This window comes from Xenopus laevis, chromosome 3L, assembly GCF_017654675.1.
Source record: "Xenopus laevis strain J_2021 chromosome 3L, Xenopus_laevis_v10.1, whole genome shotgun sequence".
Taxonomy (NCBI): Eukaryota; Metazoa; Chordata; class Amphibia; order Anura; family Pipidae; genus Xenopus; species Xenopus laevis.
The window spans coordinates 14,353,891-14,379,758 of NC_054375.1; the positions used below are offsets into that span (position 1 = coordinate 14,353,891).

The following is a 25,868-nucleotide window of genomic DNA, read 5'->3' on the forward strand; positions in this document are numbered from 1 at the left end:
AACTTTTGGCACCCCTAATTAATTATCACTTTCCTTCTCCTTTAAGGTGCCGAGCATCCTGGATAACAGGTCCCATACCATTACCTCCCTATGATAACATATGGTATTTTATACAGGTCATGAAACTACATGGAGATACAGTAGATTTTATATTAGGGATGCACTGAATCCAGGATTCGGTTCGGGTTTCAGCCTTTTACAGCAGGATTCGGATTTAGACGAATCTTTCTGCCCGGCCGAACCGAATCCAAATCCTAATTTGCATATGAAAATTAGTGGTAGGGAACGAAGTCACAAAACAAGGAAGTAAAATTTTTTCCCCTTCCCACCTCTAAATTTGCATATGCAAATGGATTTGGTTCAGTATTTGGCCGAATCTTTCGCAAAGGATTTGGCAGTTCAGCAGAATCCAAAATAGTGGATTCGGTGCATCCTTATTATATATCATTCACTTCAGTCCCCACCCCAGACTGCAGTCTAACATTATGGGCAATTTTATCAGGAGACAATTATCCTTGCTATATGTGTTTGGAGTGGACCCCCTACTGTAAAACATAAGGTTCTGACCCTGCTATTTCTATTTAGTTGCTTGGACAAAAAGGCTTAAGAAACACTGCCATAGAAAGACATAAGGCCCCAAGCTGAGTGCTTTAACACAGGACACTGCAGTCCCGGTGGGTGATGATCCCTTTTCTAATGTGAAATCCATTAGTGCAATAGAAAATATTCATAGGGGGAAAAAAATAAATTTTGGGTCACAGATCTAATTCTGCTATTTATATTTTGGCCCCTGGAGACAAAAAAAAAAAAAGCCGAATGTTCTTATACAGGTCATTGGACTCTCGGGTTACTTTTGTATATTTGTGGTACTGGGTACATCATTTCAAATTTCAGCAAGTCACAGTGACATCATTAAAGGGGTTGTTTAAATAAACTTTTAGTATGATGTAGGTAGTGATATTCTGAGATAATTTGCAATTGGTTTTCATTTTTTTATTAATTGTGGTTTTTGAGTTATTTAGCTTTTTATTCAGCAGCTCTCCAATCTGGTTGCTAGGGCATACCTCCCAACTACTGATGTGTGGGTCGGGTTTAACCGGGGTCCCTTTTAAAGACCAGTGCAGTACCGCCCACGCTGATGATGTCACAAGAGGGGCAGGGCGAGCAGGCGCGCATCTATAAAAGTTGACGCAGGAAGTCAGAAGAGCTCAACCCTGACCAGGAAAGGGGCTGCGAGGTCAGCCCGAACCCGCCCGACCCGGCCTGCACATCACTACTCCCAACATTTGAAAATCGGAAAGAGGATTTTTTGACCGTGCCCATTTTGTGGCCACACCCCCTAAATACCATACCGAGTTACAAAATTTCACAGGTTATGGAAAGTCTGAACAGGCACGGGCCAAGCAACCTGAGCGCCCAAGGCAACCCGGCTGGCCGATTCGCCCCCTTGCCGGCACAGTTCCCGAGTGCGCATGCACGCACGCGTCCGGGATTGCGCGCGTCACCGAGTGTGCATGCGTCCTGGAGTGTGCGCGTCATGGAGGATACACATCCCGGAATGCGCATGCTTCCCAAAATGCGCATATGCAGTCAATATTTAAATTTGTGTGTGAGGGGGGGGGGGAAACAGTGTCGATGGAAAAGAAAGGGTCCGGAAGGGTCCGGACCAGGGGTAGGCTGAAGGAAGAGATACGTGCTTGGCGACCCCACTTTATTGCGCCCTAGGCACATGCCTCTTCTGCCTACCCCTAGTTCCGGCCCTGAGTCTGAACACATTTGTGGGGGTTTTAGGATCATGTTTTAGGTTATTACAGTTTTGCAAATGATTAAGCTGTAAGTCTCAGTTCTCCGAAGAGACCCGTTTCCCTTAAATAGTTACAATTGTATCTTTGCTTATGTTAAATTGTTACAAATGTATCCAAGTGCAGGCGTTGAGTATTCTGGACTCTGACAAAAAGCCTCTTATTTAAACAAGTTTTAGCAACTTTGTTGTATCTTTTTCTGGCATCAGTGCAGGAGATCAAACAGAAACTTGGGACATTTCAGTAAGAAACCAGGACTGCGGGCATCGCCACAAAGATTTAAGGAGACATGATCACTGGAGCAACTGGACAGAGGGGATTGAACTAGTGATGTCCACCACCCGCCCTCCCACCCGAGCCCGACTTCCGGGTTCCTTTTATAGACCCACACCACCCGCCCAACCGAGGACGTCACAAAAGGGGCGGGTGAGAGGCGAGCGTCCATAAAAGCCCAACCTAGAAGTCGGAAGCTGGCATTTGGAAGGTCGGAGGCAGGGAGAGCAGTCAGAAGAGCTCAACCCGAGACCCGGAAAGGAGAGTGTTACTTACCCCTCCGATTCTGGCTACAGGAATTCATGGGTGCCAATCTTCTTTCTTCTGTCTGTTTCGGAAGATTCGACACGTGCAGTTGGAGTAAATGTTCGGTCCCGAACCACTGAGCATGCGACGGAAGTCATGAAAATTTCCAAAAAATTTCCGGGGCATGCGCAGTTGTTCAGGAGCGGAAATTTACTCAAAAAAATTTCCGACAAAAATGCCGTAGATACATGAAGATTACCGGAGAAGAAGAAGATGGCTGCCGTGAACTCCGAGGAGAGAATCTAACGTGAGGGGCGCGTAAAAAATTAGGGGCATCAACCCATTTACCCCAGGTAGGCTGGGGGGGAGGAGGGGTTTTTTAAACTACGGGTTGAATTCTCTTTTAGTTTTACTTTTAGTATTTTATAGAATGGCTAATTCTAAGCAATATTTAAACTGGTCTTCATTATTTATTTATTTTAATTTTTTTTTAATTATTTGCCTTCTTCTTCTGACTCTTTCCAGCTTTCAAATGGGGGTTCACTGACCCCCATCTTAAAACAAATACTATGTAAGGCTACACATTTATTCTTATTGCTGCTTTTAATGCATCATCTTCTATTCAGGCCTCTCCAATTCATATTCCAGTCTCTTATTCAAACCAATGCATGGTTGCTAGAGTAACTTGGACCCTAGCAACCAGATTACTGAAATTGCAAACGGGAGAGCTGCGGAATAAAAAGCTGAATAACTCAAAATTCACAAATAATAAAAAATGAAAACCAATTGCACATTGTCTCAGAATTTCTACATTATACTAAAAGTTAATTCAAAGGTGAACAATAAGGTGAAAGCCCCCCAAAAGTGGGACGGTGTAGTGACGTGTCAGTGACCTTACAGGATTCTATATCTCAAGGCCAGCAAAGTGTAACCAAAAAGGCACAGCATATTTAACATTTTAGATTTAAAGAGAATGCATGCTGAAGTAAAGGGGAACTCATGAAGAGTCAGAGACTCCCTCCTTTGCATCACGTTTAAACAACACAGAATGAAAATCTGGCTGCAAGGAGAGAAAGAGCTCAGTGTGCAAGATCGACCCCTCCTGCCCCAAAGCTCCAATCTGCTGCATGAAGCAGCTTGTGTGATAAGCCTGGGCAATAAAGACAAATTTGTGGGTTGATTGCACTCCCTTTTAACCCCTTTCTTGCTGCGGCAGGGAGTAGGGTTTAGTCCGACATGTGCAGGTCCAGGTGTCACAGAAAGGGTTAATAAGGGAGGGTGTTTATTTTTCTCTAAAGCTCAGAGGGACAGAGTGCTGTGTTGAGCCTCTGGGAAGGCCCCAGAAGGGAAGCTGGAAATGAATTTCACAGCCTCAGGGAACCCTGCAGGATCCTTTAAAGCCAAGAGCAGTTAAGTCAGTCCTTACGTTGCACCATGAGATCAGAGATGCACCATGTCAGCCAGAAGCCATGAACGTCACGTTCCGACTCCTCAGTTTATGGTACCTCTGACTCTTCGGTTCTTAAAGGAACAGTACCACCAAAAATTGAAAGTGTACCAAAGTAATAATGTACTGTTGCTCTGCACGGTTAAAAGCTGTGTTTATATAAACTATAGTAGTACTTATCTGTTATCTACGGCGTATCCTGTGCTTGAATGGCTGCCCCTGTGGCTACACAGCAGCTTGTTTATATAAACTATATTAGTACTTATCTGTTATTTACTGTGTTTCCTGTGCTTGAATGGCTGCCCCCATGGCTACAAAGCAACTTGTTTATATAAACTATAGTAGTACTTATCTGTTATCTACTGTGTATCCTGTGCTTGACTGGCTGCCCCCATGACTACACAGCAGCTTGTTTATATAAACTATAGTAGTACTTATCTGTTATTTACTGTGTATCCTGTGCTTGAATGGCTGCCCCCCATGGCTACACAGCAGCTTGTTTATATAAACTAGAATAGCCTTTTTAAAGAAAACACGCAGCTTTTACCAGTGCATGCTAACAGTATATTATATGTTAATTACTTTAAACACTTTCATTTTTTGGTGTTGCTGTTCCTTTAATATAAATGTAATTTCCATGTTGATAGAAGTTAAGTACACAACATACAAGGCATTTTATCACTGCCAAAGCTCAAAAATATAATCTTTTTGGGAATTCTAGCAGACTAAGCTAGTTCAATGGAGGGCTCATTTAGGGTGATCCCTGTTATAAATGCTGAATGTGCATCAGTTTGAAATCAGTCAGTGGTCCTTTCCCATGACAATTATACTAACATCCATCTTGGACAGCTTTGTATGTGCTGCACTATATAGACAGTGAACGTGACCACTCCCCCTTAACCTTTATGCCCCTCCTCCCTTGCTTTCTTTGACATTAAGTTTAAAAAAAATGGCTGCACACGGTTATAGAAATAGCCTAATGAAAAATGAAGACAGAAAAGTATTGGACGTGTGCCAAGCATGGAGAATAGCTGTGACTGTTTGTTTCAACAGGGTGGGGAGGGACCCTACACTTGGATGGTGTTTAAAAAAAGAACGTTTAGACAAGCGATGGATAATTTGAATAAATTGAGATTTTTAATTGTGCAGCATTCTGTTGGAACTCACAAGCGGAGATTTGGGGATTGGCAGGAGATTGCGTCCCCCCCCCACCCGTCTGATGTCAATGTGTATAGGGACAGCCAGCAGGGAGGGGCCCCCCCATTATCTCCACTGCATTTCTGATGAGGTGATCTCCATTTAATACAAATCCTCCCTTTAGCTAAAAAGGCAAAATAAGGACAATGAAAATAATTCAGGGTTGTTTTAGGGTGGGGTGGAGACGGGATACTCAACCTCAAACTTGTGTCTGTTTCTAAACTACATACCCCAACATCCACCCATCCCTAAACCATATAATGGCCATTAGTGATGCGCGGCTCGTGGTTTCCCCCAACCCTAACCCACCCTACCTGAGCCCGCCCGCATCCGACTTCTGGGTTGCTTTTTTAGACCCGCCGGTGATGTCACAAAAAGGGCGGGGCGAGCAGGCGCAGCGTCTATAAAAGATGAACCCGGAAGTCGTCATTTTACAGTGGCAAGCGGGGAGAGCAGGAGAAGAGCTCAACCCACACACTGTGGGATTTTCCACGCACCCGACCCTAACCCACCCTACCGAAGCCCACGCCCGCCCGCATCAGACTTCTGGGATGCTTTTATAGACCCGCGCCGCCCCGCCGATGATGTCACAAAAGGGGCAGGGCGAGCAGGCGCAGTATCTATAAAAGATTAACCCAGAAGTCGGCATTTCATGGTGGCGGGCGGGATAGCAGGAGAAGAGCTCAACCCACACATGGCCATCACCCGCGAAGAACAGTGCGTGGTCGCCCCCGAACCCGCTCAACCCGCCGGTAGGGTTGCCACCTTTTCTGAAAAAAAAAAAATATTGGCTTTCCTATATATTTATCTTTTTTCCCTATTAATAACATTGGGATCAACCATAGTTTTTACCGGCCAGGGTAAACCCGCGGGTATCGGGCCGGCCCACACATCACTAATGCCCATGTGAAGGAATGATACTGGGAGGATGTAAGGTGCTTCTCCCCCATTGTCCTAACTTAGTATCAAAATAGGAAATAAGTAGTAAGGCAGGGCACAAGGGATACCCCCCAGTTGTCCCAACCTAGGATTATCAAACAACAAAATTATTTATCTTATACGGTCACTGTCCAACCTGCCTTGGAGAATTCTATTAACTGTCCTCTCCTATTGGCCACCCCCTGATGTCAGACCACAGCCTTTTAAGATCTTTATTAGGGGCTAAAGCTGGCTGCTCATCACCAAATAAGTAAATCTCTCCCCGAAATGCCCACCTTGGGGTGGGCAATATCAGGCCGATCCGATCGTTGGCATTAGGGTCGAACAACCGGATCACAATAAGAAGTATATGGGTGGGCAGATAGAGGACCACATCAGGTCGTTGATGCGGTCCTCAATCCAACCACCCGTATTCTTCTCGTTGTGATCCGATCATTAGAGCCTAGGGATCAGCCCGATATTGCCCACCTCAAGGTGATTTTTAAACCTGCCAATCAACAACATCCGGCCAACTTTCAGCCAGATATTGATCGGGGAAGCCCGTTGGAAGGGCCCCCATAAATTGCCCAATAAGCTGCTGACGTGATCTGTCGGCAGCTTATAACTGGCCCTGTATAGGGGCCTTAATGCCAACAGGAGGGCTAAAGAAGCCAGACAGCCTGAGAGACAATGGTAGCTTAGACAAGACTGAAACTGCAGGATACATTTAATATCGCCTTCATAGAATGGGGAAGATAGCAAAAGAAGAACAAACATCTATTTTACATTTACATTCAAACAAATTCAAATTCATGGCCAGTAGAAGATCCAAACTGCTCCATGAAAAGCTTCCCTTCTATAAATCATTCCCTCGGCATAGGAAATGGTACCACGTATAAAGAATAATATTGCCCCTTAATGCCAGTGCTGACTGGGGAACCTTGTGTAGCTCGAGGCCTGAGCCTGCCATGCAAAATCAAGAAAAAAAGTCACTGAACTCTGCACCTCCTTAACTCGCCATTTCCCAGCCAGGCTGTGAGCGTTAAAGCCCTGGGATGTGATGCGTAAAAGGAAGAATCTGGCCAATAAACCTGTATGGGGATGGAGATGAACGCGGCACAGCCATCAGCCAGTATACGCTCAGTGCAGCATTGCAAGGCTGCGTAGGATATCCTGCTGTACGGCTACAAGGCAAGTCAGTGACACAGCTACTAAAGGCTGTTCTTTTCATCAGAGCAGAACTAAACTCTCTGCTTCTGACATAAGGAATCGGATTTATCCTCGGAACTATTTTCCAAGATGTCTCCCCCCCCCCTTCTGCTAGATTTAGGTTTACATTTACTTAACATGAGTCCCCATTCCCTCCCGCTGGGTTACAGATCCAAGAAGCTACAACTTAAATAGTCCAAGACAGGACAATCAGGGGACATTTTTTTTGAAGCAACTGTATAAACAGACGTGTAACAGCTCTATGGACAAAATTAAAGGGTGTGTAAACCCAAACAATAAAACACTGCCTAATAAAAGAAAATACGATTCTAAGCAAGTTTCTAATATACATGAATTATAATCGTTCGCCGGTTCAAAAGTTATTTGTAAATTTATTTGCTACTGGAAGCAGCTTTTCCTTATCCCTTTCTCTATGCTCGGCTCTGACTTTTGATACAATGTTGCAATCAGCGCTTCTCAGCCAATGACACGTCTGTTATTCAGCTGCTTCTTTTACATTGTATCAAAAGTCTGAACAGCCAAGGAGGAGAATAGAAATGGCCAGACAGACACAGTTTCCAATAGCAATTGCCTGCGCATATAACTTAAAGATCTTTGGAAATTTGTAATGAATGTATATTTAAACATTTCTTAGAATTACTTTTCTTTAATTAGGGAAAAATGTTTTTTTGATTTTCACATCCCTTTTAAGACCTTAAAAACCTAGACCATTAAAACATTAAGCCAAGCAAGATTCATGGTTTGAGGTGCTTGTGGGTTCATCGATCTCCCTACAGGTAGTAGAGTCTACTATATAACGTGAGTTTCCCATTAATGGTAAAGGGAAGTGACTGTCAGCAGGGTGTTATTGTTAGAGCGCTCTTCATTGAAGACCTCAGCAATCAAAACACTATGGGCCTTAGGGCCCACTCTGCATATCACATAACAGATAAGTTGTTTAGAATGCAATGGTTTTAGTACTTAAGTAGGTGATCAACAGGGGTCAAAAGTCATTCCTTGTTGCTCCTTACATACCTGCAGAATGAGAATTGTTCTTAAGGCTAATGTCACATCTGGTACTCCACCGGCAAAGCTAATGTCAATACAGCTTGAATGCATAAAATGCAATAATAATAATATAAATGCAAATAATTTTCAGACCACAATCCGCCCCAATTGCACACAGACTATAAGCCTATAAGACTATATCCAACGTCCCAGGAAGCTGGATCCAACGTCCCAGGAAGCTGGATCCAACGTCCCAGGAAGCTGGATCCAACGTCCCAGGAAGCTGGATCCAACGTCCCAGGAAGCTGGATCCAACGTCCCAGGAAGCTGGATCCAACGTCCCAGGAAGCTGGATCCAACGTCCCAGGAAGCTGGATCCAACGTCCCAGGAAGCTGGATCCAACGTCCCAGGAAGCTGGATCCAACGTCCCAGGAAGCTGGATCCAACGTCCCAGGAAGCTGGACCCAACGTCCCAGGAAGCTGGACCCAACGTCCCAGGAAGCTGGACCCAACGTCCCAGGAAGCTGGACCCAACGTCCCAGGAAGCTCGACCCAACGTCCCAGGAAGCTCGACCCAACGTCCCAGGAAGCTCGACCCAACGTCCCAGGAAGCTCGACCCAACGTCCCAGGAAGCTCGACCCAACGTCCCAGGAAGCTCGACCCAACGTCCCAGGAAGCTCGACCCAACGTCCCAGGAAGCTCGACCCAACGTCCCAGGAAGCTCGACCCAACGTCCCAGGAAGCTCGACCCAACGTCCCAGGAAGCTCGACCCAACGTCCCAGGAAGCTCGACCCAACGTCCCAGGAAGCTCGACCCAACGTCCCAGGAAGCTCGACCCAACGTCCCAGGAAGCTCGACCCAACGTCCCAGGAAGCTAGATCCAAACTCCTAGGAAGCTAGATCCAAACTCCTAGGAAGCTAGATCCAACGTCCTAGGAAGCTAGATCCAACGTCCTAGGATCTATGTTCTAGTATCAGTTGGGCCATGCAGGAAATCCAGTTGGTTGAGGATATACTACATTGTGTATGACATCAGTTTCCAACCACATTTAAACATCTCCCTGCACCATACCATTAAGATCAACCCAATTTGGTCAAATCCGGCACAAATCCATTCATTAGGCACCCTATACCTAGCTGTATGGTCTGCTTTATACAAAATATACACAAGAGAGACACACAAACACCTACATACACATCAGAAGAGCTGCACAGTCTGCAGATAAATATATATTAATAAACTGAATGGTTAGGGGAAGAAAGAAATGAAAAATAGAAATTGTTGGCATACGGGTCGTTGCCATGAGACAGAACCCATCAATCATATCTGAAGGCTTATTAACCTGACCTGTTATATTATCCACTGTTGTGAAATACAACACAAGCCTCTGGCTTCGTTTGCCTCCATTGCAGATGTTATCTCAGCGCAGGAACCCAGTGCTTGGGGCGTGAAGTCTGCTGCCTGGAATAGAACTCACGGATAGCTCTGCTTATCTGATTACTGATACGACTCCTGCCATACAGACACTATCTAAGCAACAAAAAGTAATAAAACTCTGTCTGCACCTGAATACAATAGGAAAGTGTAATCACTATCTAATAAAGCAGAAATAAAGCCTAAAAATCAATATGGCCTCCAACCTTCACTGCCTATATATAGACACAGCCATGGCCTCCCACAGCTCTCCTGTGCTGGCAATCTCATTACAAGTAACCATATGGGGAGTGGTGACATAGAAGCCAAGGTGTGTGGCCAAGAACAAAAATATGTGGTTATTAAAGTGTGTGCCAGTTCTTAAGACCCACCATAAACCAACCAGTTTTGTTTTAAACAGGTGACCAGTAAATACTAAGGGCTATTCCACACGGGGAGATAGCGACGCGTTTGCGGTCGCGGCGACAAAGCGCTGCGACAGTCGCCGCGACAAAGCGCCGCGACAGTCGCCGCGACCGGCGCAGGCGACAGTTTTGTATGGGCGCCTATGTAAAAACGCCTGTGCTAACCACACGAGGCGATGCGCTTTTCAACAGACGCCTGAAAATGCCTCGCCAGGCTTTTTCAGGCGACTGTTGAAAAGTGCATCGCCTCGTGTGGTTAGCACAGGCGTTTTTACATAGGCGCCCATACAAAACTGTCGCCTGCGCCGGTCGCAGCGACTGTCGCGGCGCTTTGTCACTGCGACCGCAAACGCGTCGCTATCTCCCCGTGTGGACTAGCCCTAAAGGTTGCAAATAATGGGAGAGAGATGGCACCTATAGTAGCCTCTAGGAAGGAACTGCAGGTATAGTAGGGAGAGATGGTGTCTATAGTAACAGTGCAATAATAGTCTCTGGGAAGGGAGTGTGACTGTGGGATAGCAGGTTTAGTAGGGAGAGATGGTGCCTATAGTAACAGTGGGATAATAGTCTCTGGGAGGGGAGTGTGACTGTGGGATAGCAGGTATAGTAGGGAGAGATGGTGTCTATAGTAACAGTGCAATAATAGTCTCTGGGAAGGGAGTGTGACTGTGGGATAGCAGGTATAGTAGGGAGAGATGGTGCCTATAGTAACAGTGGATAATAGTCTCTGGGAAGGGAGTGTGACTGTGGGATAGCAGGTATAGTAGGGAGAGATGGTGCCTATAGTAACAGTGGGGATAATAGTCTCTGGGAAGGGAGTGTGACTGTGGGATAACAGGTATAGTAGGGAGAGATTGTGCCTATAGTAACAGTGGATAATAGTCTCTGGGAAGGGAGTGTGACTGTGGGATAGCAGGTATAGTAGGGAGAGATGGTGCCTATAGTAACAGTGGGGATAATAGTCTCTGGGAAGGGAGTGTGACTGTGGGATAACAGGTATAGTAGGGAGAGATGGTGCCTATAGTAACAGTGGGGATAATAGTCTCTGGGAAGGGAGTGTGACTGTGGGATAGCAGGTATAGTAGGGAGAGATGGTGCCTATAGTAACAGTGGGGATAATAGTCTCTGGGAAGGGAGTGTGACTGTTGGATAACAGGTATAGTAGGGAGAGATGGTGCCTATAGTAACAGTGGGGATAACAGTCTCTGGGAAGGGAGTGTGACTGTGGGATAGCAGGTATAGTAGGGAGAGATGGTGCCTATAGTAACAGTGGATAATAATCTCTGGGAAGGGAGTGTGATTGTGGGATAGCAGGTATAGTAGGGAGAGATTGTGCCTATAGTAACAGTGGATAATAGTCTCTGGGAAGGGAGTGTGACTGTGGGATAGCAGGTATAGTAGGGAGAGATGTGCCTATAGTAACAGTGGGATAATAGTCTCTGGGAAGGGAGTGTGACTGTGGGATAGCAGGTATAGTAGGGAGAGATGGTACCCATAGTAACAGTGGCATAATAGTCTCTGGGAAGGAAGTGTGACTGTGGGATAGCAGGTATAGTAGGGAGAGATGGTGTCTATAGTAACAGTGGATAATAGTCTCTGGGAAGGGAGTGTGACTGTGGGATAGCAGGTATAGTAGGGAGAGATGGTGTCTATAGTAACAGTGGATAATAGTCTCTGGGAAGGGCGTGTGACTGTGGGATAGCAGGTATAGTAGGGAGAGATGGTGTCTATAGTAACAGTGGATAATAGTCTCTGGGAAGGGAGTGTGACTGTGGGATAGCAGGTATAGTAGGGAGAGATGGTGCCTATAGTAACAGTGGATAATAGTCTCTGGGAAGGGAGTGTGACTGTGGGATAGCAGGTATAGTAGGGAGAGATGGTGCCCATAGTAACAGTGGCATAATAGTCTCTGGGAAGGAAGTGTGACTGTGGGATAGCAGGTATAGTAGGGAGAGATGGTGTCTATAGTAACAGTGGATAATAGTCTCTGGGAAGGGAGTGTGACTGTGGGATAGCAGGTATAGTAGGGAGAGATGGTGTCTATAGTAACAGTGGATAATAGTCTCTGGGAAGGGAGTGTGACTGTGGGATAGCAGGTATAGTAGGGAGAGATGGTGTCTATAGTAACAGTGGATAATAGTCTCTGGGAAGGGAGTGTGACTGTGGGATAGCAGGTATAGTAGGGAGAGATGGTGCCTATAGTAACAGTGGATAATAGTCTCTGGGAAGGGAGTGTGACTGTGGGATAGCAGGTATAGTAGGGAGAGATGGTGCCTATAGTAACAAGGACTTTTAAAAGTTATAGTTTATACATGTGAACTCATGAAGTCTTTTGCCTTAGGTTCTTGCACTACTGCTGGGCCTGGGGTTTTACATCCCCTTTAAACATTCCCTACTGGGGCAGAAGCAGAGTCAGCAGAAGGACGGAGCATGTTTGATATTAATGGAATGTGAGATTTGTTTAGCTGGACATTTTGTGCCTGTGTATCTGAACGCTCACAGCCCAGGGGATATTCTACAGATAGAAGTGATTATGTGAATGGACATTTTCTACCTGACCCAAGAGGCAAACAATAACAATGCAATTGGATTAAGGCAGAGATAAACAGAACAGCACAGCGTTTGTGAAACCTTCATCTCGAATAGGGGACAGAAACCCCACATAGGACTGAATCAAGGTTCACATATTTCTTAAAGGGACACTAAGTTAAAAAAAAGAAAAAAAATGGAATTAATGGAATATAGCTAGGAACAAAGCAGGATCCCGCACACCCAACAGATAACAGCAATATGCCTGGTGCTCACTGGCAGAGGTTCGGCAGCCCCACAACAGAGTACAGCAAAGGAATTCCAACGGCACACAGGACTGTGAGAAATCTTCAAAAAATGTATTTCATTGCGGAGTGCGATGCAACGTTTCGGGGAGTAGAACCCCTGCTTGACAAAGGGGTTCTACTCCCCGAAACGTTGCATCGCACTCCGCAATGAAATACATTTTTGAAGATTTCTCACAGTCCTGTGTGCCGTTGGAATTCCTTTGCTGTATTAATGGAATATAGTTCACAACACAGAATAGTTCTAAAATATAATTGTAGCTATCTGTATAACAGAACATTTTGTCCCAGTGGCTGCACAGATCCTATCTGATCCCCATTGTAAGCAACAGTCCTGTCCTGCTTTATGGCAGCTGAGATTCTAGCTATCTGTATAACAGCGCATTCTGTCCCAGTGGCTGCACAGATCCTATCTGATCCCCATTGTAAGCAGCAGTCCTGTCCTGCTTTATGGCAGCTGAGATTCTAGCTATCTGTATAACAGAACATTCTGTCCCAGTGGCTGCACAGATCCTATCTGATCCCCATTGTAAGCAGCAGTCCTGTCCTGCTTTATGGCAGCTGAGATTCTAGCTATCTGTATAACAGAGCATTCTGTCCCAGTGGCTGCACAGATCCTATCTGATCCCCATTGTAAGCAGCAGTCCTGTCCTGCTTTATGGCAGCTGAGATTCTAGCTATCTGTATAACAGAGCATTCTGTCCCAGTGGCTGCACAGATCCTATCTGATCCCCATTGTAAGCAGCAGTCCTATCCTGCTTTATGTCAGCTGAAATTCTAGCTATCTGTATAACAGCGCATTCTGTCCCAGTGGCTGCACAGATCCTATCTGATCCCCATTGTAAGCAGCAGTCCTATCCTGCTTTATGGCAGCTGAGATTCTAGCTATCTGTATAACAGAACATTCTGTCCCAGTGGCTGCACAGATCCTATCTGATCCCCATTGTAAACAGCAGTCCTATCCTGCTTTATGGGAGCTGAAATTCTAGCTATCTGTATAACAGAACATTCTGTCCCAGTGGCTGCACAGATCCTATCTGATCCCCATTGTAAGCAGCAGTCATGTCCTGCTTTATGGCAGCTGAGATTCTAGCTATCAGAACATTCTGTCCCAGATCCAGTATTTACAGTCATTCTCAGGTTCTGCTCCAGATCGGTTAAGTAGCATGCTTCTGCCATATAGTTGGCAGTCAGAACCAGTACTGCAGAGAATATAAAAGCCTACCCAACAAGAATAGCTAGAATCATATTTGCCAAACAAAAACAAGAGAGAGAGAAAGAAAAGGAGCAACCCCAATGGGAACTCAGCTCATTACCAGAAATGGTATCTCAGGAGTATTAATGACTAATTGATATCACAACCCTCTTCCCCGCCCTTCCCTATAATCAGTCACAGGGACGAGCACCGGTTCATGGTAGAGACACCCAAGGGCAGCGGCATAAATGTGAGGCTTTTGCGAACAAGTCATAGGATGCAAAACCCTGAAATTTGTCTCCTTGTAGTCCAACATGGGAACCACCGCAAACCCTGCCAGTGCTCCAATGGGTCATGTCCAACTTAACTGTCCATCGGCTTTAGGTGCCTCTCCAACGTCTAAATTTGCCAGAAAAGAATACGCCCCTCGTGCTAAAGCCTTTATTTAGATATTTACTTGACCTTTAGGGCAGAGACACAAGGTCAGATTCAGGAAGATTAGTCGCCCAACGACAAATCTCCTCTTCTTCAGGGCAACTAATCTTCCCGAACTGCCTTTCCGCCAACTAGAATGTAAATACCCAGGGGGGGGGTCACTCGGGCGCTTTTTTTTCCGAATTGGCCTGAAGTTTCCTCGTGAGGCAACTTCGGAAAACGAAGCTCTCCAAGTGCCATCCCGCCGCCGATTTGCACTCTAGTCAGCGGTAGGGTTGCCACCTGTTAATAAAATTTCAACCGGCTGGTGGTGGGGGCGGGACGTGATGTAAAAGGGGGCGTGATGTGATGTAGAAAGGGGTGGGTTGTGATGTAAAGGGGCGGAGCTAGAACATGCGATTGGCCAGAAGGCAGCAAAAAAGGTACATTTTGAGGGGATTGGGGGCGGGCCAAGGGCTTTTTTTTTTTTTAGGAGTATTACAAATTTATCAGCAGCTACAATGCCGGTAAATTTGTACTACTGGCCCCGGCCTTTGCAGATGCCGTTAAAATACCATCCAGGTGGCAACCCTAGTCGGCAGGAAGGCATTTCGGTGAGATTAGTCACCCCGAAGATGAGGAGATTTGTCACCGGGCGACTAATCTCCCCGAATCTGACCGCGTGTCTCTGCCCTTACAATGGCTGATTTTACGGGGCCCAAGCAGTAGAGCTGGGTATCAGCAGAGCAAGGGAAAGCAGAGGAGAAAGAGCAATATAGAACCAGAAATGCTGATTATTCTCTACTCAAGCACATTAGCAGCGGAGAGAAGGGTTTATAGACCAGTCCATGCAATCAGCTAATGGAAGGCTGGGAGTGAGGGGATTCCTCTAATTACCATTAGCCTTTGCTATTCAGCATGTACCAGTGGGATTAATAATTAGCAGAGTAATGGCTGACTGCCGCCCCCCGCCCAATGGATCTCAAAAGGTCAGTCCACATATCCACACTGTGGGGAGAATATTCCAAATTACAATGGGGGGGGGGAGTTGAGATTGAAATGCCAGAGGAAGCAGAGGGTACGACTGCACTAGGGCCCAATGGAAGGGCACCAAGGGGGTGCAGGGGTGCAAAGGTGGGGCCTTTAGTCTTTAGTGACATCACTAAAGACTAAAGTAGGGTTGTCACCTGGCCAGTATTTTACTGGCCTGACCGGTAAAAATGATGGCTGATCCCAATGTTATTAATAGGGGAAATAAGATGCACCACTTGCCCTTTAATTAAAATTCCCATTTAGAATGCAAATATGAAATAAGGACATCTATATATAACAGCATTATAAAATAAGGAAGGGTTAGAGGAGGCCAGTTAATCTGCATTGGGACAATGGACCCTTGCTTCGTTGCTAGGGCGATTAGGTCCTAGCAACCAAAAAGTGTCATCGTTCGGACAGCGTTTTCCACTTTAACTGCCTCTTCTCAGGAATGTGAACAGCTGGGTTTCCTCCACTCCAGTGGCTCAGCCAGCCAGGCATGCAGTGTTACAGGAATAGATTTCCCCTCCCAATGAAATGAACCATAGCAGTCTGGTGGTGAAAGGGTTTAGCACCCATATGTTAAGTAACCTACACACAGGACACCCAGACTGATTAATGGCCCTGGGGAAAGTGCCTGTATCCCTCCCCTCCTGACCTCCCATAGAGAAAGGTGCTGAGCATCAGAATAAATGGGATAAGGAACACAGAGGGCACCCGCATTAAGCCAATGGACCCACTCCGACTGCCCAAAAGCGTTAATCAAGCGTTGTTGGAATTCAGAACTCGGCAACGGAGAGAGCAGAGCCATGAATGCAGACAAGACTCGGAGGCGTGCGTCCGCCATCCATTCATTCTCTATGACCATCTGCAAGCCTTGCGTTTCAATACATGTATCTTTGTTTATGGATTCAATAGACGCTCAAAGTACTGAATATATTGTGTGTGTGTGTGTGTGTGTGTGTGTGTGTGTGTGTGTGTGTGTGTGTGTGTGTGTGTGTGTGTGTGTGTGTGTGTGTGTGTGTGTGTGTGTGTGTGTGTGTGTGTGTGTGTGTGTGTGTGTGTGTGTGTGTGTGTGTGTGTGTGTGTGTGTGTGTGTGTGTGTGTGTGTGTGTGTGTGTGTGTGTGTGTGTGTGTGTGTGTGGGGTACTTTATTTATTATAATACACACGTTTTAGTGAGTTATGTGACAGAAATGACATCACTACTCACCGTTTATAACTGATGACATCAGAACTCACCGTTTATAAGGATATTATTTACAAGATATTCATGGCTTTTGTGTATTATATACAGTATATATATTCCTATTCCCACTGCAAAACATCCCCAGCATAGAAAGCTCTTCCTTGCACATTCCCATCTACCCTACATAAATTAGCCAATGGGATTAGATTCGGGCTTTGAGCTGTGAGCAAACCAATCTATAGCATGTAGGGGTTTAACTATAGATGGAGCAGACCACGTCACATACAGGGGGGGGGGGCAGGAGCTGTTTGGGGCCCAGGAGCTGTATGAATATGAAAAAATGGCTTATTGCTAAACATAGGGGGGCCCTAAAATCATTTTTCAGTGGGGGCAATGACAACATGCCTGTAGTTGGAGGGAAATCTTACTGTGGCCATAACAGAAAGAAATCAATGGCAGATGGTGAGATGCCGGGCGTGGGTGGGGGGGGTACCAAGAAGACAAATGCGTTGGTGTATTGTGCTGGGCAAAGGAAAGAAACTGCCTCTCTGTCCTACACTCACCTAAATGTTTCCCCACTGATAATGATGAAAATAATGACAAATTGCCTATGTGCTCGGGGGGGGGGGGGAAGGTTTATAAATAAAGGGAGAGAAATTTAAGGGTAAGTAAAAGGAGAACTAAACCCTAAAAATTAATATGGCTAAAAATGGCATATTTTATATACTGAATTTATTGCACGAGGCTAAAGTTTCAGCTTGTCAATAGCAGCAATGATCCAGGACCTCAAACTTGTCACAGGGGGTCACCATCTTGGAAAGTGTCTGTCACACTCACATGCTCAGTGGGCTCTGATTGGCTGTTGAGAAGCTAAGCTTAGGGGTCACTAATTATCCAGCAGAAAATGAGGTTCCCCTGTAATATAAGCTGATGCTACAGGTTTGCGGATTATTAAATTCTGATGCTAATTGCACTGGTTTCTGTGCTGCCATGTAGTAATTATCTCTATTAATTACTAATCAGCCTTATATTGTGACATTTCTATTCTATGTGTACTGTATATTGTGAGTGGGTCCCTAAGCTCAGTAAGTGACAGCAGCACAGAGCATGTGCAGTGAATCAGCAGAAAAGAAGATGGGGAGCTACTGGGGCATCTTTGGAGACATAGATCTTTACTGCTAAAGGGCTGTGGTTGCCTTGGGCTGGTACAGACACACAAAACATAATGTACAACATTTCTACCTACTTCTTTAGTTAGGCTTTAATTCTCCTTTAAGTCCCTTCAGACTAAGCCAGCCTGGGTATGGGGGGGGGGGGCTCCCTGAATCTAGGGTTGCCACCTGGCCGGTAAAAATGATAGTTGATACCAATGTTAATAATAGGGAAAAAAGATATACATATAGTAAGGCCGGTATTTTTTTTCTAAAAAAGTGGCAACCCTATGCGAACCCCATGTTACTGCACTTCCTACACTCAATTTCTCAGCCATGGATATTGGTCATTACAGCCTTAGGGGGCACCAAACCCAGGGGTCCGCTAAACGCAAACATTTATTGAGGCAAGATATGGGCTAATGGAATTCGAACTTACTATTATTTACCACTTGCAGTTTATAGATTTAAGGGTCTGGCCACACGAGCAGATTCGGGGAGATTAGTCACCCCAGCGACAAATTTCCTCTTCTTCGGGGTGACAATCTCCCCGAACGCACCGCACACGCGCCGCTTCATTTTGTCGCCTGGCGACTAATTGCTTCTTCTGCGGGGTGACAATCAACCCCGAACTGTCTTCCTCCTGCTATAATGAGAAAATGCCAGCGCAATGGCACTCGCAGTGCTTCCATTTCCGAAGTCGCCTCACGAGAAAACTTCAGGCGACTTCGGAAATCGAAGAACAGCGAGTGCCATTGCGCTGGCATTTTCTCATTATAGCAGGCAGAAGGCAGTTCAGAGAGATTGTCACCCCGAAGAAGAGGCGATTAGTCGCCAGGCAACTAAATCTCCCCAAATCTGCCCGTGTGCCCCTGCCCTTATAGCGTGGTCTTAAATCACTGCTAACTTTAAGTATAGTATAAGCTGGAGGGGCAGCTTCTATCAGCCTTGCTTACGTCTCCATTGTTTACTTATGGACTACAGTTTATCTTATCAGCACTCCATAGCTCTTCATTGTGTTATAATTAGGGATGCACCTGCAGGATTCAGCCTTTTTCAGCAGGATTCGGATTTGGTCCGTCGAACCAAAAATAGGGGCGGGAAGGAAATCTCGTGACGTGATCAGAAAAAAGGAGTAAAAATCGCTATTGAGAACAACTGTGGCCCGACCCGTGACCCAAAAACCCGCAGAACCTCTGATCCGCGTCTATACCCGCACCCGGAACTTCTACCCACAACCAGAACCGCAGGTTTTTTCGGTTAACCGACCCGCTGCAGGACTCTAGTATAAGATGTGCTCTTGGCATGGGACCCCATAATACTAAATTAGCATGTCCCTCCCTCCAGGGGGCCCCAATTATTACCCCATTGGTCAGCTGGGCTCCCTGGGTGGTGGGTCTCTTGGAGCAAACTCTACAGTTGGGATCAGTATTTAGTAGAAACGTACAGACATAAATCAGCCGAATATCATATATTAACAACCTGAAAACTAAACTAAAGCTCATTCCATATTGCCAAATCCCTGTGACTGTAACGAGGGAATTTGTCATTAACTACATGTCCCTTTATATATGTTCCCTTTAAACGTGTGGAAACGCCGTTGCCATGGTGACATGCCGTCGAGAATGGAACCTTTTTCGTTACATGTAATAATATGGTGTTTTATTTGCCACCAGAAGAAATAAATCTTTTATGACATTAGCAATAATCTCCCAGTTTAAAGGAACAGTGAACCTTTAAAGGGGAAGCATTCCCCATTTTACCCTAGCCACCAGGTTACAGAGGTATAGAAACATTGGATTAACAGTCAGGCACCCACAGGTCCAAGACAGAGAGAAGTGACCTCCTACCTGGACTTTCAGGTGCATCTAGAAGAGCAAATAGGTTATTTGTAGTGATGGGCGAATTTATCTCTTTTCGCCAAAAAATTTGCGAATTTCCTGCGAAATTCGCAAAATGCCGAAAAATTCACAAAACACATTGAAGTATATGGGCATCAAAATTATTTTGATGCGCATCAATTTCGACTGCCTCAACAATTGTTATACGCGTGCCTATTTTGGCCAAATACATTAAAGTCAATCGGCGTCCGAAGAATTTTGATAATGTTTATGCGCACTACTATTCTGACGCGCACTCAAATTTTTTTTGACGCACTTGATTTTTCGCAGCAGTTTTGCAAATGTATTTGCCAGCAGCGAAACGCGGAAAAACTCCGCAAATTTGCGCCTGGTTATTTGTAAATGTAACTGAAACTGAAAGAAGTATCTGCCGGGCCCTATCTGCACTGCTGGTTCTGTCTTTTGAAACACTGTAGCAGAAGTCAGCGGCACATTCTTTTTCACAGGTCTGTTAATCAGCCGGCTTCTGCTATATTGTTTGAGGAGTCAGAACCCCTAGTGCAGAGAACAGAAACGTCTTTCAATAGCAGTTACATTTACATATTACATTAAAGGGGTTTGTTCATCTTTGAGTTAACTTTCAGTATGATGTAGAGGGGGATATTCTGGGGAAATTTTCAATTGGTTTTCATTTTTTATCAATTGTGTTTTTTTGAGATATTTAGCTTTTTATTCAGCAGCTCTCCAGTTTGCAATTTCAGCAATCTGGTTGGTTTTGGGACGGGTGTGGGTCAGGTTTTACCCGACCCGCACATCACTACTAGAAACCATGCATTGTTTTAAATAAGAGACTGGAATATGAATAGGAGAGGCCTGAATAGAAAGAGGAGTAATAAAAATTAGCAATAACAATACATTTGTAGACTTACAGAGCATTTGTTTTTTAGATGGGGTCAGTGACCCCCATTTGAAAGCTGGAAAGAGTCAGAAGAAGAAGGCAAGCCATTCACAACTATAAAAAAATGAGGGATTCACCGTATCCATGAATCGGTTCCGGATTCGGCCTTTTTCAGCAGGATTCCGCCGATTCATTCTGCCTGGCCAAACAGAATCATAATTTGCATATGCAAATTAGGGGCGGGGAGGAAAATTGCGTGACTTTTTGTCACTAAACAAGGAAGTAAAAAATGTTTTCCCCTTCCCACCCCTAATATGCATATGCAAAATAACATTCGGTTTGGTATTCGGCCGAATCTTTCACAAAGGATTCGGGGGTCGGCCGAATCCAAAATAGTGCATCCCTTAAAAAAAATGTAGACCAATTGAAACGTTGCTTACAAACAGCCATTCTAGAACATACTAAAAGTTAACCCCTTTAAGGGCAGAGACACACGCTCAGATTCTAATCTCCCCGAACTGCCTCCCCGTCGGCTAGAATGTAAATCGCAACCGAGATGGCACTCGGACTGCCTCGTTTTCCAAAGTCGCTCGAAGTTGCCTCACGAGGAAACTTTTGGGAAAACGAAGCGCTTATAGTGCCATACGGCCGGTGATTTACATTCTAGCCGACGGGAAGGCAGTTTGGGGAGATTAGTCACACGAAGAAGAGGAGATTTGTCGCCCGGCGCCTAATCTCCCCAAATTGCAGCGTGTATCCCTGCCCTAAAACCACTGATGATGATTTAGGAATAAGTGTATAATAAAAGCTGCTTAAAATTACATTTTTATTTCCTTATGCTGAATTGTCACTTTGGGTTTGCATCCCTGGAAGCTTGAGGTCAGCCAATGGGATGAAAGCCTGGAGACGACAGATAGACCCTGGTCCCCTCTTCTTTCCATAGCAAATCTGGCACCCCCAGCGCCACTTCCAGCACACGCGGAAAAAGTCAAAGCGTCTTCAGGGAAGCGTGCCGTAACGAATGCCAACTTTAATTAGGATGCTCTGCTAGTTTACTGTAATCTCCTAATTAGCACCCCCCCCAATTTCTTACATTTAACTGCAGAATTCAAATTGTACCTTCCCCTCTTGGTCTCAGAGCAGCAAAAGCTCGGCACTTATGAATGAGGAGCTGCATTGTGCCTCAATCCACACACTTTTATTATCTTAAAGGGGAACTAACGCTCAACAATGAATTCGTCTAGAAATGCTGCACCTTATGGTCTGGGTTGACCAGTGGGACTTTTGAGCAGAGACCTCCATGTTGTTCCAGGTATCTCCGACTCCAGCAGGCACATGGGGTAGAGCAGAATATTTTGGGATTTTTTTCTGTAACTTTTAGTATGATGTAGACATTGATATTCTAACAAAATTTGCAATTGGTCCTCGTTTTTGAAATCGAGTTTTCTGTTATTCAGATTTTTGTGCAGCAGCTGCATGGTTGCTAGGATCTTATTGCATCAAGTTTCTGGAACCTGAAGGTCTGGAGCATGTGCACCTGGACCACCAGAATCTTTTGGTGAGTTTGCACTACAGGGATGGGACCCGTTATCCAGAATGCTTGGGACCTGGGGTTTTCCAGATAATGGATCTTTCCATAATGTGGATCTGCATACCTCAAGTCTACTAGAAAATCATGTAAACATGAAATAAACCCAATAGGCTGGTTTTGCTTCTAATAAGGATTAATTATATCTTAGTTGGGATCAAGTTATAAAGAAATTCGCTCGACCATGGGTTTTCCAGATAAGGGATATTTCCATAAATTGGATTTTGATATTTTAAATCTACTAGAAAATCACGTTAACATTAAATAAACCCAATAGGCTGATTTTGCTTCCAATAAGGATTAATTATATCTTAGTTGGGATCAAGTACAAGCAACTGTTTTATTATTACAGAGAAAAAGGAAATAATATTTATAAAATTTGGATAAAATGGAATCTATGCCTTTCTGTAATTCAGAGCTTTTTGGATAACAGGTTTCCGGATAACGAATCATTCAATATTTAGGATCTTATATACCCTAGCAACCGGGCAGCGATTTGAACGAGAGACTGGAATATGAATAGTTTTCGACTGCTGGGGTCAGTGACCCCCCCCCCCCTTTGGAAAGCTGGAAAGCAAATAATTGAAAAACTATAGAAAATAAATAACAAGGATCACCTGAATAGGAATAGGACATTGTATAAAAAACTAAAAGTTAATTTAAAGGTGTAATTCACCTTTACGTTAACTTTTAGTATGTTATAGAATGGATAATTCTAAGCAACTTATCAATTGGTCTTCATTATTTTTTTCTTTTTTATAGTTTGAATTATTTGACTTCTTCTAAAGGGCAAGACCGCCAACATGCGTTTTTCAGCAGGTCTGTTTCTTTTCCCAACATGCCCTTCTCATTGTTCTCGTTCCCCATAATTCCGCTGGCTACAAACGGAAAATGGAAAAGCTATTTACGTGCAAAAAATGGAGCAGGAATGATCGTCAACGCGCAACGTAATTACGTCACCAGCCGTAAAAACATATATGTGTCATTTATAACGCGAGAATTTGGACGCCATATTTAAAATACGCTGCGTAGTTACTTAAAGTGTGGTTTCAAACGTGCAGATCCCATTGAGTCTATTGATTTGGTCGTTTCTTGACGTACTGGCGTTTCTGCTGAAAAACGCCAAAAATGTCGTCCTGTGGCGGATTTTCGGCTTGCGAATTGCCATAGTGCGTTTTCCATTTGTTTCAGTGGTATTGCAGTTTATGTGTATTTATTTTTTTATTAAAAACGCCACGTTTAACCTTGCCCTAAGTCTTTCCCAGCTTTCAAATGGGGGTCACTGACCCCATCTAAAAAAAAAAACAAAAACAAATACTCTGTAAGGCTACACATTTATTGTTACTTTTTAGTTCTCATCTTTCTATTCAGGCCCTCTCCTATTCATATTTCAGTCTCTTATTCAAATCAGTGCATGGTTGCTAGGGGAATCTGGACCCTAACAACCAGATAGCTGAAACTGGAAAGCTGATGAATAAAAAAGCTAAATAACTCAAAAACCACAAATAATAAAAAATGAAAACCAATTGCAAATTGTCTCAGAATATCCCTCTCTACAACATACTAACAGTTAATTTAAAGGTGAACAAGCCCTTTAAAAGATAAATACAGTACATTGTGAGTGAGGACTACTCTTGTTCTCTTGGATGAAGACATTTGGGCAGTTTTGTGAGAATTATGGGCCGGGGTAACAAAAGAAACAAAACGACTGTGTATTGGTCCCACTGTAAATCCCCAAACCAATCAAAATGAAGCAGAGAGTGCTGTGCCAGAGACACCAATATTGACTGAGTTTGGGACAGATCGGCCTCTCCAAACAGATGATCCTCGTGTTGTATAAAAGGGTTGTTTAAATAAGGAGTCCAGTTGCCTCCACTAACCAGGCAACAAGTCAGAAAGGTTACAAAATACAACCTGAATGCTAACAGCAACTCTTTCTCTCTCCAACCTGTTTGCATAGCGCTTTTGTTTGCACAGTGGCTGCAGCGTCCAAAATACACTCAACTACTGGAGCAGAACAAAACCCAGGCAGAGTCGGGCAACTCAGCAATTAGGCTTGTACACAAATAGAAGAGGTATTTAAGCCATGATGTGCCCATGTATTTGATTGTGGATATACGTCAGTAGAGTGCAAGCATGGGGCAACTAGCAACAAGGGGAAACACAGGCTTTGTGGAGGTTTATACAAGAAGCGAGGTTCCTGGGCCCGGTTATACAAACCTGACAACGGTGGGTTAAAAGGGTACAACTGCTAAAAGTTTTATTTCCCTGCATGCACCTGGTGGTAAGGCTAAATGATCTGGCTTGGATCCTCACTAGTTAAATTAACTGTTAGTATGACGTAGTGAGTGATATTCGGAGACAATTTGCAATTCGGTTTTCATTTTTTATTATCTATGGATTTTGAGTTATTTTTGTTCAGCAGCTCTCCAGTTCACTATTTCAGCAATCTGGTTGCTAGGGTGCAAATTACCCTAGCAACCCTGCACGGGTATGAGTAAGAGACTATGGAATATGAATAGGAGCATTAAAAAGTAGCAATAAATTTGTAGCCTTACAGAGTATTTGGTTTTTTAGATGGGGTCAGTGACCCCCCCCCCCATTTGATAGCTGGAAAAAGTCAGAAGAAAAAGAAGGCAGATAATTCTAAAACTATCAAAAATAAATAACGAAGGCCAATTGAAAAGTGGGTTAGAACTGGCAACTCCATAACATACTGAAAGTTAAAAGGAAAACTATCCCTCTCCCAACAATGTAGGTCTCTATAAAAAATGCATAAAACAGCTCATTTGTAAAACCCTTTTTCATGTAAATAAACAGTTTTCATAATAATATAGCTTATTAGTACAGGTATGGGACCTGTTATCCAGAATGCTCGGGACCTGGGGTTTTCCGGATAACGGATCTTTCCGTAATCTGGATCTTCATACCTTAAATCTACTAGAAAATCATGTAAACATTAAATAAACCCAATAGGCTGGTTTTGCTTCCAATAATGATTAATTATATCTTAGTTGGGATCAAGTGCAAGCTACTGTTTTATTATTACACAGAAAAAGGAAAAAAAATTTATAAAATCGGATTATTTGGAAAAAATTGAGTCAACGGGAGACAACCTTTCCATAATTCAGAGCTTTCTAGATAATGGGTTTCCGAATAACAGTTCCCATACCTGTAGTATGTGCCATTGGGTAATCCTAAATGATAAATTGCCATTTTAAAATATAAGGGCCACCCCTTGGGATAGTAGGATTCACGGTGCACACAAACAAACCATACATGTTAGGTCACATGAGCCAATTCAAATACAGTTCTGTCTTTTGCTCCCACACTTCTTCCTGTTACAGTTAGAGCTGCAGTATTTCTGGTCAGGTGATCTCTGAGGCAGCACACAGGCCATCACAAAATGGTGGCTCAAGGCAAGAGATGTAAAAGGGCAAGATTTACTTAAATATATAAACCAGTTTGGTAAAATGAATCTTTAATATGCCACTTAATTAGATATAAATTATCTGCTGCTTAAAGGGGTTGTTCACCTTTCAATTAACTTTAGTATGGTGTATGTAGAGAGTGATATTCTGAGACAATTTGCAATTGGTTTTCATTTTTTATTATTTGTGGTTTTTGAGTTATTTAGCTTTTTATTTAGCAGCTCTTCAATTTGCATCTTAACCAATCTGGTTACCTTAGCAATCATGCATTGATTTGAATAAGACTGGAATATGAATAGGAGAGGCCTGAATAGAAGGATAAGTAATAAAAAGTAGCAATAACAATACAATTGT

The 25,868-nt window shown here is 44.1% G+C and overlaps 1 protein-coding gene across 12 annotated transcripts in view; it reads right to left on the reverse strand.

Annotated features, from left to right (window-relative positions):
* erc1.L (ELKS/RAB6-interacting/CAST family member 1 L homeolog) overlaps positions 1 to 25,868 on the reverse strand; it is a 144,475-nt gene that overhangs the window by 107,220 nt on the left and 11,387 nt on the right. The window lies entirely within an intron of this gene.